This window comes from Bidens hawaiensis, unplaced genomic scaffold (assembly GCF_021521415.1).
Source record: "Bidens hawaiensis isolate Kalapana, Puna unplaced genomic scaffold, B.hawaiensis_p1.1 tig00002380_1, whole genome shotgun sequence".
Lineage (NCBI taxonomy): Eukaryota > Viridiplantae > Streptophyta > Magnoliopsida > Asterales > Asteraceae > Bidens > Bidens hawaiensis.
Window position 1 is genome coordinate 739,094 of NW_027491129.1, and position 18,560 is coordinate 757,653.

Genomic DNA, 18,560 nt, shown 5'->3' on the forward strand with positions numbered 1-18,560 from the left:
TTAATAACCTTGTTGGTACAAACCTTCCTCCTACAAAGCTTCTAGGGTTGCTACCCTTCAACAGTACCTTTTCCCACTCTGCCTTTTGTAAATTAAATAGCTCTTTAAGTTCATCTTTGTTTAGAGCATTGAAGGCATATACATCCATTCCCTTCTGAGTAGTCATTACCCCTCTCAAGATATCAATCATTTCATCATTTTCCCAATGAACAAAAGGTTCATCAACAGTTTCAAGCTTTACTTCCTCTGGGATTGGGGTTTCATGAGTTTCATCTTTGTTTGGTCTCTTTTCAGCTTCTTGCTTTCTCAATGTCATTAGTTTTCTTTTCTTTTTAGGAGGCTCAGACTGTCCTTCTTCTTTCTCTTTCTGAATTTTTCTTTTCAAAATTTTGTATTCATATTCAACTATATCTTGGGATATTAACTCCACATCATTCAAAGTTCTTCCATGTTCAATCAAAAAGTTGCATTTTCCACCATATTTTCTTTTGATCTTTTCAAGCCTTTCCTTTTCACTTGCAACTTTCTTCTTGACTCTCTCAAATTCTTTTTCTTTCTCATCATGTTTGGTTTTGTTGTAGAGATCATTGATTTGCTCAAAATTACAATTGTTTAAGTCTGTTTCAGAGTAGTTGTGCAATCTCATATACTCTTTAAATCTTTGATTTTCTCTTTCCTGCTTTAAACTCTTTTCTTTCACACTTGATGTATCTGTTTGTACCAACTTCTTCAATCTTTCTTTTCTTTTCATGTTGGTAAAGATTGTTTCAACTGTTTCTTCATCCAAACTATCAATCATGTTTGGCTTCATTCCTCTTTCCAAGAGATATCCACACTTTCCTCCATATTTTTCTTTTAAGGCTTTTATCTTTTCATCCTCCTCAAATTCTTTTACAAACTTTTCTTTTATTTCTTCTCTTTTGCTATTGTAAAGATCTCTGAGTGTTTCAAAGTTGTAGTGTGTAAGATCTTTTTCAGAATAACCATGCTTTCTTAGATATTTTCTATACCTTAGAGCATCTCTATTCTTTTGTTCCATTCTTTTCTAAATTTCATATCTTTCCTTTTCCAATCTCTTTTGCAACTGATTGTCATCCAAATTAGCAAAGTTTCAAAGCTTATACCAAAGCTTCTCAGTTTCACCACTAATGGATTTTTCTTTTTAGCTTCCAACACACTCAGCTCAATGTTTGCCCTTTGATCATCAGTCATTGTAACTTGTGGGGACACAACATTAGCAGCTTCAGCATCTTTTCAATCATTGTCATCATTATTATCAGATTCGTCAGACTCATCCTAACTATCATCATCACCATCATTCCCTCCATCTCCTCCAGCAATCTCCTCATGTTTAGATAATAACACATGTAGTTGTGGCATTAATTGAGGGATCAAATCATCATCAAACATTAACCATGGCAAATCTGCATAAATCCTTTAAGGATTAAATCTGCTTGTACTAGCCATATTTTCTATTCTTTTGAATGTATCAGGATTTTGTAAGACATGTGTGATTCCTGTAGTTGGTAGGTTCTCCAACTCTTGATTGAAAATAATTTGCAGGAACCTTGGGTATGCGAAAAAATTCTGCTTGACTGGCTTCTCCATGTTTTGCACTAGTCCTTCAAATATAAGTCGTGAAAAATTGAAAGGATAGTCAAATAATACAGCAACTGTAGCATTCGCCAGATCTCTGCTCATTAGGGTCCATGACCCTTTCCTTGGGGCGAACCCCTGTATAATATGATGAATCAGGAATCTCAAGATGGTAGGAAACATTCCTTTCTGGAATTGCCCATCTTTAGTGTGCCCTTGATAACACATGCTTTTGGTAAAGATCTTATGTAGCTGAGCAGTTGTAAGATGAATCGGATTTGGATTATCATCATTTAACAGTAGACACCTCCTAATCACCGCCTCGTCTACTCGTATTTCATGGTTGGCAACTTTGGCTTCGATCCATCTTTCATTAGCATTCTCCATCAATGATGTAGAGTTCCAAAAGTCTAGTAGTGGTTCCGGTAAATGGTAGGACTTGCCGTTAAAGCAAATTGAATATTCGATCTTCTCAACCATCTAATTATCCCGGCGCACATGTTGTGCTTCTGTTCAAAGAAATATCTTGGAACTTCTTCTTCTTCTACCATATCTGAAAAGACATAATCAAACATATTCAAATTGAAATTAGCACAAAAGTTCACAGCTTTAAACAATTTCAATGTGACATCCGTGGCAAAACCGAGTACACCTTAGAACTTACAAACTCGAATAAGCGTTTAACCGCTTATTGCGTAACGAACAAACGAATAACCAAACGGGTCTGGTTATGGTCCGGATATCCCAGGGTGCTATCTATAAGCGATATATCTGACATTCATGACAAAACAAGGTATACTATATTCATTACGTAACAAGTAAACGATAAATCGGTTAATTCGTAGTGCTTAAACGAGTAACCGACCGATACTAATTATGACCCGTATATATATACTGAGGGGTCATATACGATTTATATATATATTATAGAGGCTAACATATTGATATTTAGGCCCCAGTACGTTTAAAACTCTTTAAACGAAAAAGGTTTCGTTTATCGATACGCTATAAGCTTAAACGCAATCGTTAATATCAAAACGAGCATTGTAGCATCCGTTAAGCCGAAAAAGATTTATAAACCACTTATATAACATGTTCTAAGCAATCCGTGAAAATATTTTGGAATTTTACAACGAGTCAGTACGTTTTTCTTATTTTACAAAAAGAAGCTTAAAAACACTCGTTTTCGCGCTGGTTTTCGCACTCGAACTAGTTTTCTTGCGAAAAACTGAACCCAAATTAAATTTTGGACCGACGTTTACGTGTGGCACGAAAACCGAGGCACCATTGGGATAAAAAGAGGCCCAATGGGCCTTATATACTTGCGGTCGCCCCCCTTTACATTATTCTACCAAATATATTACCTTGAAAGCTTCTTGAATAATCCACCTATTTTATACATTAAACATAAAGACCAGACCTTCTTCAGCTGTGTTCTTCAAGTTCAGCCAAAGTTTTTAGATACACTGAGATTGCAACCCAAGACCCGGAAAGTCGTTTAAGCTAGCAAAACTCATCGAAAACCGACAAGGAATCAGGCTATAAGCGAGGCACCTGACCTATTGATACATAATTTCTGTGCGAACTACGATAAGGTGAGTTTCATGACCCCACTCTTTAAACTATTTTACGAGTAATGTTAAACATAACTAATTTGGGAGACAACGTGGTCTGTAATGGCCATGGGGATAACGTGGTCTGTGATGATTATGGGGCTGTTGTGGGCAGAAGGGGGGCCACAATAGTAACAAACTAAATTTGAGTATGGCCTATGAGCCAAGTTCTGCTGCAACTTATAAACTAAAGTTGAGTATGGCCTATGAGCCAAGTTCTGCTGCAACTTACCAAACTAAAGTTGAGTATGGCCTATGAGCCAAGTTCTGCTGCAACTTATTAAACGAACTACTTGATTATGACATGAATGTTAAGAAAATAATGTGATTATGCGTATTGTGGGCGGATGGGGAGCCACAGTATTTGGTGATACGTGATAAATACTATATGTGTATATGTGTCTATATACATGCTATGTGATTAGCAGTAGGAAATACTATGTGTAGAATATACTAATTATTTGCGTGTACAGTATATAATGTTTGAGTTTACATGGAATCATTGTGGGTGGAAGGGGACCACAGTGGTTGATGTTAACGCGGAACCGTTGTGGGCGGAAGGGGTCCACAGTGGTTAAGTTTATGTGGAACCGTTGTGGGAGAAAGGGGGTCCACAGTGGTTGGTTAAACACGGAAATTGGAAACAGGTAGTACGAACAAACAATCACGATTTTACCGAAATTTCGAATTTATATTATAAACCTACATGTGTGCATATGCACACAAAAGGATATGGCTCTACATATTTATACAACCGTAAATACATATTTTTACATACGCGCGTACATACAAACTATGACTGTATGGTGCGCAGAACTGATTTCGTTAAAACTTATGAAACGCACCAACTATTCGTAGTTGACCTGTTTTGACATGTTTTTTAGGTAATCAGATATGAGAAGTAATTTCCTGTGCGTTACGTGTCTGATTGGTGATTGATGTCGTGGGCATTTGAGTTAGAAGTAAAGTGATTGAAGAACAGGTTAAATTGTATCACCTAGTTTGTAAAAGATGTTAGAACAATGTAATAAATTGTAAATTAGTTAGTAATGTTTCTTTATGAACAATGTATTTGATACCAGTTGTATCTGTTGCATTTCCGTTTTACGCTTCCGCAATTCGCTTAACGGGGTGTGACATTCAAGTTATAAAATTTGAAGAAGAAAGAGAGAAATATTATTAAGAACCTGTTCTTCGAAAAATTTATAACCTACACGCAAACAGAGTGTTAGAATAAATTCATAATCAATACTCATAATCATCTAATCGTGGTCGGAAAACAACTTATTATTGCTTACCGAGTCGGAATTAGTGGGTTGATTAAAGTTAGGGTTTGGATCAAAGTGGAATCGATAAGTCGGTTTGGGTTTCTTTGAATTAGCAGTGGAAGGAGAGAGAGAGAGAGGGAAAATAATGTCTAAAAATATCTCTCACTCCCTCTATATACCTTTTGAAAGCGGGTTTTAAATGCTTTTTGTCTTTTAGTGAGTTATTTGCTGTCAGATAGTAACATTATCCACTTGATATTTTAAAAACATTTGAAAACATCCAACTTTAGTATTTTGCAAACCTTGCTCAGAAATTATCAGTATAAGTTTTGCAAAACCTACTCGGTATTCTCTACTTACTCAAAGCTTACTCGGTTGGTATAAATTAGAAGATAAAATGAAGAAAGCTTACTTGAAATACAAGATTTCTTGAGAACTAAATCACAAGTAACATTAATCAAGTATAAAACATCAAGCATGCAACCTTACTAGGAATCAATTAAGATGCTCATATAATTTACATCTAATTTGACTACCTTTCTTATTTAAAACAGTTAATCACAAACCTTACTCGATCAATTACAAGTTAAATAATCAGTCAAGTACACTTTGATGCAAAGTATGCTCAAAAAGAATATACTTTGCTAGAGTTCTTAGAACACAAAGGGTACTCAGAAAAATCAGTGAAATTACCCAAGTATATTAAAGGAACATTTGAATTCTCAAAGTGTGCGCGGAATATAAAATGTGCCCGAAAAACAAGGTTTGCCCGGAAACACTTGTAATTTCAAAGAAAGAAACATATTCACTCTTAATCAAAAAAACACAAAGCTTACTCGGTGTTCTAAAACTTAGTTCACAAAGCTTGCTTGGTATATCATTCAGCACATAAGATGCAAAGCTTGTTCCGAACAAGAAATAACTTGTTAAAAGCTTGCTTAAATCACATATTCACATTAAGACTTCAAGCTTGCTCGGGAAATTAGTACACGGAGTTTACTCTACCCTGAAAGTATAAATACTTCAAAGCATACCCGAAAATCCTAAACTTAGTCCAAAGTGACTAAGCTTGCTCGGAAAGGTTATAAAATCATCAACCCTTACCCGAAAATATTTATTCAAATGTTTTGTGTTCGGGAAGGTTTGAAAACATCAAACCTTGCCCGAAAATACTTATTCAAAACTTTTTAGGAAAAATGAAACTCTTTTTTACTTAAACCACTTGTCTAATTATATTTTTTTTCTTTAAAGATTATGTTTAAGAGAAAATGGTGCATTTAGAGATCAAATTTCAGTCATGTTTCTCTTCAAAACAATTTTCTTCCTTTAACTGAAAAGATCTCAAGGATGGGATCATATTGACTAAGTAGCTTTCTCAATACTTCATAGTCAGCTTTATTATGACAGTATAGACAGGTTAATAGTAGGTATGAACTTAATATAACTATCATTTCTTTGGTGATATGATTAAATTTCATTTGGGTAGTAAATTCAGAAATGGTCAACATTGTGCTATGATGCCTCATATCTCTTCTCAAAGCTTATTTGGTGTACCCCAGATCACCCCATTTGACTCCAACCTCCTGTATTTGGTCAAAGTTTTGTTTTTTGTATGACATAACTTATTGAATATTTTGTGATTTTTCTTTTCAAACATATATAGAGGTTGAACGTTGGACTTATAGTTTAGATAACATGCCTTTCATTTAAGATGAGACAGATTTTGTCAACATCTCTATAGTTCTAGTTGTAACCCTCTTGTTTGATAAAATATTTAAAACACTTATCAACTTTTGGTTGATTTATTCTTCCCCTTGTTTTTGATATTTTCTCAAATTTTCATAATCTTGTTGTTTGTCATATTCAAAGATGTTTCATTTTTGGGTTGACCAAATAACAACAGGCTTGTGTATAACTGGGTAATTACTTTTCTGCCTATCATTTGGAGAGATTTATCTTGAGACATGCAAAGACAACTATGTATCTCCACATAAAGATTAGCATTTTCATTATGTTTATATCACCTTAGAGTTTACACATCATTAGAAAGCAACCATACTTGTTAATGATTGTACTAAGTGCCTTTTTAGCTTATAAAATCCATATGATTGGCTAAGCATTCAATGTACTATCATTTCCCATATTCCATATTCAATCACCATAAGTACTCTTAGCTCCCAGGTTAATGGCTATCCTGACAGTCTACAAGTAGTTAACAGGACCAAACACACACATAAGTATGTGTCCCTTTGGCTTAGAGTCTATGGCATAATTTTAAGTGAAAGAACAAATTACAATTGCCCCAAGTGCATTAAGTCTTTGGATTAATGGCTATCCTTTCAAACCTACTAGTAGATGATAGGACCAAACATATACAAGTATATGCTCCTCTGACTTGAGCAAATGACATATTTCTCAGCAAAAGTAATTCTTTTGAGACTTTTCTGTAAAGCCCTTTTAAGCTTCTTTAAAGCTTGAACTGAATAGTCTTATCATATCTCCTCACCATTAACAATTTGCTCATGTTTTGACCAAAATAAAGTGATTATGCAAAATTCATTAGAAAATTCATTTTATCATTTAATTTTGACATAAAACTTACTTTGACACAAACAGTTGTAACATAATCAAATCTTAATCAATTATAACATCATCAAAATAAGCAGACAGTACTAACATTCAAGGTCTAGCCTATCCTAATATAATCACATGATCAGATAATACACATAATCAAGCTATTAGCCAAGGATGTCAGATAAGCATACATTTTCAAGTGTTCATATCAAGATCACTTATCATGACATCACCTTCACATATCAACTGATAAGCATGCATAAACAATAAATTATGCCTAACTTTTCATAAATAGTCAATTAAAGCACATATCATTTAATTGAAGCACACATCAGTTAACATAACAAGTATCATATTCATTCATATTCACATAACATTCCATTTGTGAGACCTCTAACTATATAGTCAATTAGCACAAATAGTCAATTAATCAGATCTCATCAGAGTTGATCATTCCCAGGGCTTTCAGAAGAAAGTTGAACCTGGTTCTATCAAGTGGTTTGGTGAATAGGTATGCAAAATTATCACTTGTATCAACTCTTTGCATTTCAATCAAACCTTTTTCACTACAATCTCTTATGAAGTGATGTCTGATTTCAATGTACTTAGTCTTAGAATGTTGAACTGGATTCTTAACAGTAAAATATGCAGCAGTATTATCAATAAGAATAGGGGTATTCAAAAAATTCAAACCATAGTCCAGCATTTGGTTCTGAATCCAGAGAACTTGTGCACAGCAAGCAGATGCAACAATGTATTCAGCTTCTGCAGTTCAGATTGAGACAGTTGTCTGCTTCTTGCAATGCCATGACACTAGCCTGTCACCCAAAAATTGACATCCACCTGAGGTTGACTTCCTGCTCATGTTACACCCATTATAATCACTATCTGTGTATGCAATCAGATCAAAAGACTGATTCTTTGGATACCAAGTTTCTAAGTCTGGTCTTCCCTTCAAATATCTAAAAATTCTCTTAACAGCATCCATGTGGAGACTTTTGGACTTGATTGGAATCTTGCACACACACACACAGCAAACATAATGTCAGGTCTTGTAGCAGTTAGGTACATCAGTGAGCCAATTTTGGCTCTGTATTCATGCTCATCTATAGGCTCCCCCTTTTCATCAGCAATCATCTTTTCTTTTGTGTCCATTGGAGTTGAAGCTGTTTTGAGCTCATGACAATTAAACTTATTCAAAATGTCCTGCACATATTTGGTTTGGTAAATGAAAATCCCTTCAGCTTTCTGTTGAACTTTCAATCCAAGAAAGAAGTTCATCTCTCCCATAGAGCTCATGCTATATTTAGATTTCATTACCCCTTCAAACTCCATACACATATGTTCATATGTTGAACCAAAGATGATATCATCTACATAAACTTGTAACAGCGGCAAGTCTGATCCCTTTCTTTTGTAGAAGAGTGTCTTGTCAATGGCTCCTCTTTGAAAGCCATTTTCAAGAAGATGATTTAACAGCTCATCATACCATGCTCTAGGAGCCTGATGCAATCCATATAGGGCTTTATTTAACTTATACATCCTGTTTGGATACAAAGGATCCTCAAAACCTGGTGGTTGAGCAACATACACCTCTTCATCAATCTTGCCATTTAGGAATCCAGATTTTACATCAAGCTGGAACACCTTTATGTTCTTTGAGGCAGCATATGCAAGAAAAATCCTGATAGCTTCAAGTCTTGCAACAGGTGCAAAGTCTTCCTCAAAGTCTATTCCTTCCTCTTGAAGACATCCAAATGCCACAAGCCTAGCTTTATTCTTAATCACCAAACCTCTCTCATCCCTTTTGTTTCTAAAAACCCATTTAGTTCCAATTGCATATATGTTCATTGGCCTATCAACAAGATCCCAAACATGTAAATCTCTGAACTGTGCCAACTCCTCCTGCATGGCTTCCACCCAACTGTTGTCTTTTAAAGCTTGAGCAATGTTCTTTGGTTCTATTTGGGATAGAAAGCAGGAGTATAAACAAATGTTTATAATTTCAGAATGACTTTTTGTAACTCTTTCAAATACATTTCCAATGATGTTTTCAGAAGGATGATTCTTTTCAACATAAGAGGTTTGAACAATCATATCAGGAGACACGTTTGTGTCAATATTTGTTTCAATGAGATCTGATTCATCAATGATCAAGTCAGTTTCTGCATCATGAAACTCTGGTGCTTCTTCATTGTTCTGTCTTGAAGTAGATGCACCATTGTTTTCCAAGTTTAGTCTTTGAAACAGATCTTGAAATCTTGCTGTAGTGACAGCTTCCTCTTCATTTATTTGGTTGCTTATGTTTCCCTCGGTTTGAACTTGATCAGGTTGCACATTGTCTAGATTTATATCTACATGATCTTGCTCTGGACTGTGATTGTTCTCTTGATCATCTTCTTGAACTTGTTCAATAATATCACTTGAGGGAACATTTACAAATGTATACTCCTTTTCTTTACTAGCAACCTTCTTCCACAATTCTTCCAAGTCCAATGTTTTCTTCTTGTTTTCTTCAATTACACTGGTCTTGTAAAATGAGTCATCAAAGTCTTCAGGATAAATCTTGAAAGACCTTATTAATTTCTCATGATCAAACAGCCATGCTGCACCATCAACTGTGTTGAATTGATTCTCATTAAAGATGATGTCAGATGATTCAATAACACTCAAATGGTCTTTCATATATACTCTGTATGCTTTTGAGTGTGTAGAATATCCAACAAAGAAACAGTCTAGGGATTTTGTCTGAAACTTGTTCAAGTAATCCCTGGTATTTAGAAGAAAACATTTGCATCCAAAAGGTTTGAAAAACTTAATATAAGGCTTTCTGTTAAAGAAAATCTCATATGGAGTCTTGTTATGCCTTTTGTTGACAAGTACCCTATTATGAACATAGCAGGCTGTATTTATGGCTTCAGCCCAAAATGTAACCGGTAGATTAGCATCTGCTAACATGGTTCTTGCAGCTTCAATCAATGTTCTATATCTTCTTTCTGCAACACCATTTTGTTCAGGAGTTCTTGGAGCTGAGAATTGTTGAAGTATTACCTTTGTTGCACAAAACTCTTGCATAACTCCATTTTTGAACTCTGTACCATTGTCACTTCTCATCATCTTAACCTTCTTACTCAGTTTGTTCTCGATCATTGTTACACAACCCCTAATCAACTCTGCAGTCTCATCCTCGGTACTCAGGAAATAAACCCAAGTATATCTTGAGTAGTCATCAATGATCACAAGACAATATCTTTTCTTCCCTATACTTGGTACACTCACAGGACCAAAAAGATCCATGTGAAGTAATTCAAGGACTTGATCAATTGAGTTGATGAGCTTTGTCTTATGAGAGGATTTGTGATGTTTTCCTTTCTGACATGAACTACAATGATCTTCCAATTTGAATTCTCTTGAGGTAGGCCAATCACATGCTCACCTTTCACAAGTCTGTTCATGTTTTTCAATTTCACATGACACAATTTCCTATGCCATAATTTTGACTCATTTTCTGTGGCTTTAGATACAAAACATGCACCTCCCCTTAAAACAGCTTCTTTCATATTAAGCTCATATAGGTTTTCATTCCTTGGAACCATCATCATAATCATTTCTGGTGGGATCACAAACTTAGGTTTTACGATGAAACAGTGTGAGTCATCAAACCCAACTTTGTAACCCTTATCACACATTTGTGATATGCTTAGCAGATTATACTGCAATCCTTCAACATGAAATACATTATCAAATGAAACCTTTCCATTTGCTAAAATTCCTTTCCCAACAATCTTTCCATCATTCTCATCACTCCCAAATGCCACAGGACCTTCAAACTTTTCTTCATAATTGACAAGTGACCTCTTGTCACAAGTCATGTGCCTAGAACAACCACTATCCATGTACCATATGTCATTCAGAGGAGTGGACTATTCCTGCATAAAAGAAAGAATTTGATTAGTTGAGTAATGAAGTGCAAGTTACTTCAGCTTGCAACTCGTCAACTTTAATTTCAGTGGCAGCATGGGAAGTGAGTGTTGTTGGTTCAGGATCTTCATGAGTGACTTCAATATTGTCTGAATTATATGTTTCATAGCCACACTCTCTTGGGGTTTTAACAAATGAACTTGAACTTAGACATTCCTCTGAAGCATTGTCATATTCTTGTACCACATACTCTTTCTTTTCAGAGTAATCTCTTACATCATCAACTGTGTCCACCTTAGACTCAACCTTAGGTTTCCAAAGGAATCCTTCAGGTTCATAACCATGTTTCATTAGAAACTTCTCATCACCAGTAAGTTTAGTTGGTTTCTTTCTAAGAAAGGTACCTCTGATTTTTGTCTTCTCACTATCTGGTGTTCCTTGAGAGCTATCAGATTTGATTGATTGTGTATCTCTTTTAGGAATGAATCTCAAGGGCTTAAAGTTCTTCTTGACAGTTTTCTCATGCTTCTTAGGAGATTTGCTCCTTTTAGCTTGTTCAACCATATGTTTCTTGGCTTTTACTGATGGTTTCAAGCTATCTTCATTCAGTAATACCTTCTCACACACCTTTCCCTTCCCTAGGTATTCATCATACTTTTGCTTGTACATAATAAAGTCTTGTCCGAACTTTGTCTCATTTGGGACATGAAAAGGCTTGAATTTGAGTCTTTCATTGCAAGAGTCTGTGTGGTGACCATACTCATCACACTTCTTGCACCAAACCTTTCCCTTGTATTTTTCATGCTCACTTCCTTTTCTGAACCTTTCACTTGGTCTAGGTTCTCTGACTCCAAGTGTCTTTTGAGGTTTTAGACTATCAAAATTAATTGAGAAAGGAACAAATTCCTCAATCTTGATGTCTTGTCTATCAATCTTGCTTTTCACAAACACAAATTTGTGCATATTCAAAGGTTCTTCATCTTGATTTTCTTTATGTCTAGACTGCCTCTTTTCATACTCTTTCATTGTTTCCACCTCTCCAATATCAAACACCTCATGACTAGAGAAAACTGGATAAACTGGAATGAAGTTTTCAACATCAACTTCTTCAGTTTCCTTTTTCTTTTTGTTTTTCTTTATCTTTTCCAACACATCCTTACTTGGTGGCATGACTGCATTATAGCTTACCTTCCTTTTCTCACATATATCAAAGGATACATGTTCTCTTCTCATCTTTTCATTCACTTTCTTCATTCTTGGTGTTACTGGAGGTAGTTGTGGTAGCTTTTCAACTGGATTTGGTTTCTTGTATCTTCTTCCTCTTTCAGCAGCTTTAATCTCTACATCAGTAATTTGATCACTCAAATCACTTAAATCATCTTGATTCAAATCAACAGAATCAAAGTCATCTTCAGAGACTTGAACTCCAATTGACTTGTCTTCTTTCACATCTTTCTTTAGCAAAATTCTCCTTCAACATTGTCCTCAACATTCTTATACAAATCCACAAAATCTTCTTTGTCTTGAAAGACATCTTTGAATTGTTTTAGATATGCATCTCTTTTCACTTTATCAACTTTTGGCATAAAGTTGTTGTTGAATGGTGGTGGTACTGCCTTGTATTTGTCTTCTTCTTTTACTTGGTTTAGAATACCACAGATGTTTCCTGTGGAGACTAAGTTTTCAAGAAATCATTTTCAATCTGCAGTTTTGTATTCTGCACCTTTTCTTCAACAATCATTTTCTTCAACCCATGTAAGTCCCGAATTTGGATCACTACAATATGATATCAACCAAACGAGTATTGGTGCGGAATACCAACACTCGGTGATTCAAGAACACGAATAAGAACAATAAAATAACATATGATTGCTTCAAAACACACGTATATTATTGAATACGTCGGGTGCTTAAGCACTTACAATGATCGATAATAATACTAGGAATGAACAACCCCCTCTCTAGTTTCTGCTCACCAACTCTCTTAATGTGAACAACCCCTACCCTATACATTATGTAAACTATATATAGGGAAACCAAACACCTAGGGGCATATTAATCACAAGCCCACCGAGAACTCTTTGGAGTTCTCGGTTTACATAGCTAACCCGTAGCCCAGCCCAATAAACACATAACCAAGCTCAAACCACAAATATGGACCCAACAATCTCCCCCTTGGTTTGTAGCTTTGTTCTTGTTTATTTCACTTCAGACTAGCCTAACCGAATTTCATAGGGATTTCGGTAGTACACCAATGTAGTTCTTCAACTCGTCTTCGTTTACATCACTTTAGTCTTGATCATGTCGTGGTCCTTTGATATGCGTCATTCTAACCAATTTATGACCCAAAAATCCGCCTTTAGACTGATACTTTCAAGATCTTCAGAATCTTTACTTGAACATGATCAGCAACTTCAATGATCAGCACCTTCAGCATCTGCATCCAATACTCTACCATCTCCCCCTTTTGATAGCATCATCCAATTTAAGTCTCAGATACTTCATATGCTTCCGTTGCAAGAAATCAGTCTTGAAAGAACAGTCAACTTTGATAGAAAGATCAACCAAAATATTTTTGAAAACAACAAAACAAAAAGGACATACATATTTTTGTAATTTTTAATTTTATGTTTTTTTTTTTGATTTCCTGAAAAGACTTGAAATGAGATCATACCAGCTAAACCAACTCTAACACAATAACCGATATCAGATTTTATGAGCTGAAAAATTCAACACGATTTCTTTAACACATTCGTTTCGACAAGAGTAATCAAGATGTAAAAATAAAAGAAATGAACTAAAATAAAAACTAAAAACAACAAATAAAACAAATTTAATCACTAGGTCTTCTTGTAATTTAGCATAAAATTGGGATCAAATTTCAGTTTTTGATAAAAATGCCGTCTTTATGAAAAGATCCGAACATGGAATCATATTGTTTAAGGTACTTTCATAAAGATTCATGTTCAGCGTTATTATGACATAAAGAAACAGGTTGATAGCGTGTATCCCATACTTAGCATGATTTTTCATTGCATCAGTGATATAAATTAGGTTCAGTTCGGCATAAAGCTTAGATGGACATCACTCATGGACCTGTGGTGCCTCCTATCTCTTCTCAAAGCGTATTTGGCTTTCCCCAGATCACCCCAATTTGACTCCAACCCCCTAGTGCTTGATCAAAAGATTTTATATAAAAGCAAATTTAACCTTTAAGGTTGAACGTTGGACTTAGTGTCAGTAAACTGACAAGCCTTTCATTCGAGACATGACAGGACTTACTTTTGTGCCCCCATCTCTGTAGTTCTAGTTTGACCCTTTAAGCTTTTGAAATACCAAGTTTTTAACATCACAAATTATATACATACTCATAATAAGTTTTTTTTTCATATTTTTTTTTATCTTTTCTTTTTTTTCATCTTTTCCCCCCTTTTTTTTCATCTTTCCTTTTTTTATAATAATAAACATAATAGCACAATATTTTTGGTGATCAAGACACTAACGGGCTCGTGTATGACTGGGTAATTACTTTTCTGTCTATCATTCGGAGAGATGTATCTGGAGACATGCAGTTGTCTTCAAAATGACTCTCCACATTAAGTTTAGCAAATTTAGTTTATATCAATTTAACTTTTACGCATCGTGGAAAGTACCATACACATCAATGACTGTTCTAGAGCCTTTTAAGCTTAATAACTTCACCCGTTAGACACACAGAAACAATTTATCTATCACTTTCCAAAGGTTGGATCAATTTTCATTTGAAAATATTTTAAAGCTTCCAAAAAGCCGCTAACTGAATAGTAACATCACTTCCCAGAGAGTTAAGTAAAACACACGTGTTAAGCATTCAGTCACCCCGGTCACTTTAAGCTTTCAGGTTAATGGCTATCCATTGTAACCACAAGTGGTTAACCAGACCAAACATGCATGAAAACACATGTCCTTCCAACTTGGAATTACCGACATAATTTTAAGTGAAAGAATTCAAAACACAGAAACACATCACAAACGCCCCAGATGCTTTTAGTCTTTAGATAAATGGCTATCCTGTGAATCTACAAGTAGATCACCGGACCAAACATATACAGGTATATGTTCTTCAAACTTGAGCAGCCAACATAATTTTAAGCGAGAGTGAAGTTTGAAAGACATAGACAAAACTTTGTAAATTAAATTTTTATCTATAAAAATACACACACACTCTTTCTGAATTTTTTTTAATTTTCTCCCCCTAAATTTGTGCAAAAATTTTGACCGAAAGGAGAACTTTTATGTACAAATTTAACCTCAAAAAGACTCAATCGTCGAAACATAGAAATTTTTTAAAAAATATATGAAGAAGTATGATAGTCGGCCAACTGATGTACTATCATTTCTCATGTACGTTCAAGTCATTTTCTAATTTATGAGAAAAAAATACACTATACTTGAAAAACTATACGTGAACATATTTTTTGAATTTTTAAATTTAAAATCTTTTTGATTGATCAATATTTCATACCAAAGCCATACGGTTACCTTTTATCTTCAAGACATCATTTTTTATTTGTGAGAATCTCCCCCTAGGAATAAGCATGTTTTGAGATTCTGCATCTTTGCGAGTTGAATGACTGGAACAAGCCTTTTAATATGTAATGTATTCCCTGATTTGTTCCTACACACTTAGAGAGCAGATTAAAAACGTTCTATCACCCTAAAATCCCGTCCAGGTCAACAAATAATCCATTTCATGGTTTAAAGATTTAAAAACAATGGATATTTGCCCTGTCATATGCCTGGAACAACCCATATAATAAACAAAGAGTTTGTGGTTGTTCCTACACGCATAGCGGGATCAGTTGGACATAGGAACCCAAGTCATAAATGTCTTGGGGTTCCCTTGAGCATCAACATATGTGACCTCTTGCCAACTCATATCTTTCCCATCTTTAGCAGAATCATTTGTTAATACAGACACTGTTTACTGAGTTTTAAGTTTCCAAGTCTGTCTTGGTTTAGTGAAATTTGATATAACAGACTTTGGAGTGGAGCAATTCGAATTTGAATTCTTAGAACTCTCAAAACTCTTTGACTTATGAAAATTTATTTTTCTTTTAACAGTTTCTATATTATTTGAGTGCAAACCTGTCGTATTAACTTTGAATCCATGAGTATATGTGACCCGTTGTACAGATACTCGTGGTTTTCTAAAATAAGAATTTTGTTTAACCACTGGATTCGGTTGAAACCCGTTACCTTTCACCTGAGGAGCTTGTCTATTAACAGCACGGTAGTGACACTCTTTTGCCAAATGCCCGCCTTTCCCGCGGACGAAAGACACCTTCATCCTTCTTCTAATGTCAATTTAAGCACTAGCCTCATGTTGGAATTCCTTCTTATGAAAGGGTTTTCCATTCTTCTTTCCACTTGGCACAGCCTTCTGATTTTGCTTGTAATAGGGAACATATAGACGATGTACACAATTTCTGGCTATATGTCCTGGCGTGCCACAGTGATAACATGTTTGCCTCTTAATATAAATATCGCCCACCGATTTATCAGCACATGGAGATCCGGAGGATTTATGAGGACGTGACTGTCCTGTTGTGCTGATTTCATACGTGCCTTCCCTTTGTGCCACAACTCTATGTATTATTATTAGTACAATTTTGAGTTGTGGTGTCATCTGAGTTTGATAACACGTTAGAATGAGATTCATTTTCACCAGCCTGAACCCCTTTACTATCAGAAGCAACATCATTCACTCTATCAGAAGCAACATCATTTAATCTATCAGAAGCAACATCATTTACTCTTTCTGCACATGAAGTAGAAGCATCAAAATTGTTTACACATTTTAAAACAGGCTTGATTTCCTCTAGGGATCCTGATCCAACAGTTTCAGATTGAACCAGTTTACCATACTTCATGTCTTTTACCTTTTCTTCCTGCTCTTTTGTAAGAGGAAGACTGGTATAGTTGTCATTATATGGTGGGGGTACTTGACTATATCATATACCCTCACCTTCGTTTTCTTTCCACCATAGTTAATTTTCAATCATTGAATTGACTACTTTACTGGAACCCTCGAATTTTTTGAAATCAAGTTCAGCTCTCTAAAATTTACTAGTTAGATTCATAATTTCTAACTTGGAGGCTTCCAGTTTAGCAGTCAGTTCAGCGATTTCCTGTTTGGCATCTAGGTGGTGACAACTTTTTATACTGAAATCAAACTTAAGCCTTTTAATATCCTTGTTCTATGCTTCTATTTTGTCTAGAAAGCCCTTTTCATTTTTCTTAAGTTTAAAATTTTCTGATTTTATTCTTTCCATATCTCTACTTAGACTGTCATTATGAATCTTATACATTTCTATTTTCTCCCAACAATTTAAAGAACATGGTTTAAAACTTATCTCAGATGAATTTTGATATACTACTTGTGAGGGAGCAGACTGATTAAGAGTACTTCCAAACATTGAGATGAGTTGTGGATAATCCATTGAGTAATTAAAGAGATTAAACTGATTTTCCCGCCAAAATTTCTCGAAAAATTATGATCGCCAAAATTCTCAAAAAGATGTCCCAATCAAAAGAAGTGTCCAGGAAAAATTTCGTTCAAGACAATATTTTTTCAAATTTCCCGCCAAAATTTCTCCGAAAATCACCCGAGAAAAAAATGTTTTCGGCAAAGTTTTCAAGAATGAATATTTACTTATAAGGAATATTCTGGAAAAATTTCGTTCAAGAAAATTTTTCCCGCCAAAAAACTCTTTTTTTTTTACCGAGAACTCCTCTTCACCGAGAACAATGGTTGACCAAGAACTCCTCTTGACCGAAAACTATGGTTGACCGAGAACTCACAAAAGTTGACTGAAAACAGAAGTTGACCGAAAACACCCCAATTTTGGCCGAGATCCTTTATAAATGGCCGAGAACAATCGGATTTCGTTCCTGATTGGCCGAAATTAATGAGTATTTGACCAGCTAGTTGGTATCTTTGACCGAAATCCCCAAAATCAAACAACTTCAGTAACAAACTCCCGAGAATTGAGGGATTTTGATTTATTTCCAAAATAAAGTCAATCTTTCACCCAAAAACAGATCCTTCTCTTCTCCGATAAACAGTTCGCCGGAAACACTAAAACAGCCACCAAGAATTTATATTTTGAATCCGTTGATATCACAATAACGAGCCTAAAATCGTCAAAGGCTTTGATTCCAATTGTAAGTCCCGAATTTGGATCACTACAATATGATATCAACCAAACGAGTATTGGTGCGGAATACCAACACTCGGTGATTCAAGAACACGAATAAGAACAATAAAATAACACACGATTGCTTCAAAACACACGTATATTATTGAATACGTCGGGTCCTTAAGCACTTACAATGATCGATAATAATACTAGGAATGAACAACCCCCTCTCTAGTTTCTGCTCACCAACTCTCTTAATGTGAACAACCCCTACCCTATACATTATGTAAACTATATATAGGGAAACAAAACACCTAGGCGCATATTAATCACAAGCCCACCGAGAACTCTTTGGAGTTCTCAGTTTACATAGCTAACCCGTAGCCCAGCCCAATAAACACATAACC